A 3,501-nucleotide genomic window follows, 5' to 3' on the forward strand; every position below is an offset into this window, starting at 1 on the left:
TCTTTTTCTCCCCACGTGTGTTTGCGAGCGTGTGTATGTGTGTGTGTCTGCGTGCAGGTTTTGCCAGCTGACTGCACCGTTTGATAACCCGCTCTCTGGATGCCCATCACCGGCCGCAGAGATAGAATTAAATGATGATGATCTTCCCACGAGTTGGGTGCGGAAACAGCGCGTATAAATCTTGATTTCATCTCAGCGTGAGAAGTCTTTATCCATCATCACTCTTAATGAACAAGTCATTAGGCGCGATGAATGGCGCGCAGGGCCCCGACGTTCTCGCCGACGCTTTTGTTTGCGGCTTTTCGGGGGGCAACTTCCGCGCCCTTTCGAGAGGGTCAAACTCATTGCTCCAGATGTGGGGGTAACCTCTCCAGCTCCCCCTCCTCTGAGGTGCCCAGCATGTACTAAGCAGGGCTGGAAAAAATTAGAGTAAACAGAAAGAAGCCTGATTGTTAGGCCCTGAAGCTCCTGATGCGTTGACATAAAAGTCATTTTATTCATTTTAGATTTCAGTCGTCCTTTTTATGCTATTTTACTATGTTAAAAAAATCTTGCTTAAGTCAAGTTTGGGTTTTTGGAATCAAGAAATAGATGGGAATATTTAACAAACTCTCATGGCAATTCGCAACTACTGGTGGCTAATTTGAGGGAATTTGTACAATCTGCTTTGTACGTTTTTGTAGGAAATCGCAAAATCATGAGGGTTGGAACATTTCACTCAAAAACCATAATTTACACCCTCATGTCATCCCAAACCTGTATGAATTTCTATCATCAGTGTAACACAATAAGAAAACCTTTTAATAATGTACTGGATGATACATTTCTAGATATTTCTTTTTACTATCAAAGGGGAATGAGGCTTTCAAGTTAAGAAAAAAAAGAATGCAAAAGCACCAAAAAGTCATCCATACAACAATTTTTCAATTAATCAGTTAAGTTCACAATAATGATTTGAATGAATGGTCTGAATTAGTTCAAAAAATTCAGTACATTTATTCAAGATCCAGATTAGTTTGATTCGTGAATGACTCATTCAGAACTTTTTTTTTTTTTTTGTGAACCAGATCAACCAATTCATTGAAAATAATAATTCACTTACAAATGAAACATCACATCTACACAACAAAGAGAAAGATTCAGTCCCCATTCATTGTAATTGCAAAGGGGGAAAAAAAACATTGAAAATGTTTTTTTGTTTGTTTTGTGTTCTGCAGAGAAAGAATGTTTGGATGAGGGTGAGTAAAGGATGACAGAATTTTCATATTTGGGTGAACTAAGTCTTGAGGGAGTTCAAGTGAAATCCCAGAGTTTTGTGATGATATGAAACTACAATGAAAAACTCTACAGGGAACTTAAATGTTGAGCCGTTCGGTCTCTGAGACAGTACCCTTTGTTTTGTTCAGTTACAAGGACCTTTAGTGTTTGGATATTTTTGCTTTTTCCTAAGCTACACAGGGTCTTCTAGTTAAAAAGTTTTGGCAATTCTCTGAGGCTCTTGTATTTGCAATCTAGATTAACTTAAAAGCCTTCTTAAAGAATTTAAGAGCATTTTCAGTGTAGCCTCAGGCTACCGAAAGCAGACGCTGTACCACCTGCATCAAATTTGAATGAAAACGCCGCAAGACTCTTTCAGCTCTGTAAAGTAGAACGCTATTTATTTTGTGAAGGAAGATGCTTCTCAGAGTTGTTTGTCTTGGAAATGCAAAAAAATAGAATTTGACACAGGGTAATTGCGTTTAACTTTTCATATGTTCACAGAGCATATATTTGCATTTGAGCTCAAAAACAGGGCACTGATTCTGACTTTACTTGTTAGTGACAGCTGCCATGTTTTAATGTCACATTCTCGTAGGCTTGTTGCTCTGAAGCCCTCAAGATCCTGCTGGGAATCACATCACTCAGTATGTTTGATAATATCTCTTCATCATTAAACTAGACACTGTTCATTCTTCAAACACCATTCTATTTCTCATGGCATTTAACAGTGGATGTTTTTTTCTTTGTGTATTTTCCCTTTTTTCCCCCCTTCAACCTCCTTTCTCTATTTTATATGGCCACTGATATGACTAAATTCTTCATTTTGTTACTACATGTAACCCCTCTGGTTCTACTCGCACTGCTCAGAGTGGGATTCGAACCCGCGCTTCCGGCATGGTGGGCGCGCTAATAAAGACCGTAACCTCTAGCGTCAGTCACTAGTGCGCCTCTTGAGGACAGGGGAGTGAGGTTTACTCGCACAGCTCTTACTAGCTGGCCTACCCCCCAAACCTCACTCCCATCCGGGTCACGGCACCAATGTAACCCATCCCTCTGGTTCTACTCGCACTGCTTCGAATGGGATTAGAACCGGCGTTTCTGCCATGGGAGGCAGGCGTGCTATCAATGACAATAAAGTCCACAGCCTCTAGCGTCAGTCACTAGTGCACCTCTTGAGGCCAGGGGAGTGAGGTTTACTCATACAGCTCTTACTAGCTGGCCTCCATTACACTCACCCCCCTAAACCTCACTCCCATCCAGGTCACAGCACCAGTGTAACCCCTACGATTCTACTCGCATTGTTCAGAGTGGGATTCAATCTGGGGCTTCTGGCATGGGAGGCGGGCACGCTAACAAAGATGCTAAAGACCGCAACCTCTAGCATCAGTTGCTAGTGCGCCTCTTGAGGCCAGGGGAGTGAGGTTTACTCGCATAGCTCTTACTAGCTGGCCTCCGTTACACTCACCCCCTCTAAACCTCACTCCCATCCGGGTCATGGCACCAATGTAACCCACCCCTCTGGTTCTACTCGCACCGCTTCAAGCGGGATTTGAACCGGTGTTTCTGCCATAAGAGGCAGGCGTGTTAACAATGACGATAAAGTCCGCAGCCTCTAGCGTCAGTCACTAATGCACCTCTTGAGGCCAGAGGAGTGAGGTTTACTCATACAGCTCTTACTAGCTGGCCTCCATTACACTCACCCCCCTAAACTTCACTCCCATCCGCGGGCACCAATGTAACCCTCCAGTTCTACTCGCAGTGCTCTGAACAGGATTCAAATCGGCATTTCCGATTGATGCAAGTGGGGAGCGAAGGCTGGCCCGTGTTGTCCGGTCCAACAGACGAGCTACTGTAGCTCAAATTGCTGAAGTTAATGCTGGTTCTGATAGAAAGGTGTCACAATACACAGTGCATCGCAGTTTGTTGCGTAAAGGGCTGCATAGCTGCAGACCAGTCAGGGTGCCCATGCTGACCCCTGTCCACTGCCGAAAGCGCTAACAGTGGGCATGTGAGCATCAGAACTGGACCATGGAGCAATGGAAGAAGGTGGCCTGGTCTGATGAATCACATTTTCTTTTACATCACATGGATGGCCGGGTACGTGTGCGTCACTTACCTGGGGAACACATGGCACCAGGATGCAGTATGGGAAGAAGGCAGGCCGGCGGAGGCAGTGTGTTCTACTGGGAAACCTTGGGTCCTGCCATCCATGTGGATGTTACTTTGACACATACTACCTCC

Source organism: Megalobrama amblycephala, linkage group LG12 (genome assembly GCF_018812025.1).
Source record: "Megalobrama amblycephala isolate DHTTF-2021 linkage group LG12, ASM1881202v1, whole genome shotgun sequence".
Classification (NCBI taxonomy): domain Eukaryota; kingdom Metazoa; phylum Chordata; class Actinopteri; order Cypriniformes; family Xenocyprididae; genus Megalobrama; species Megalobrama amblycephala.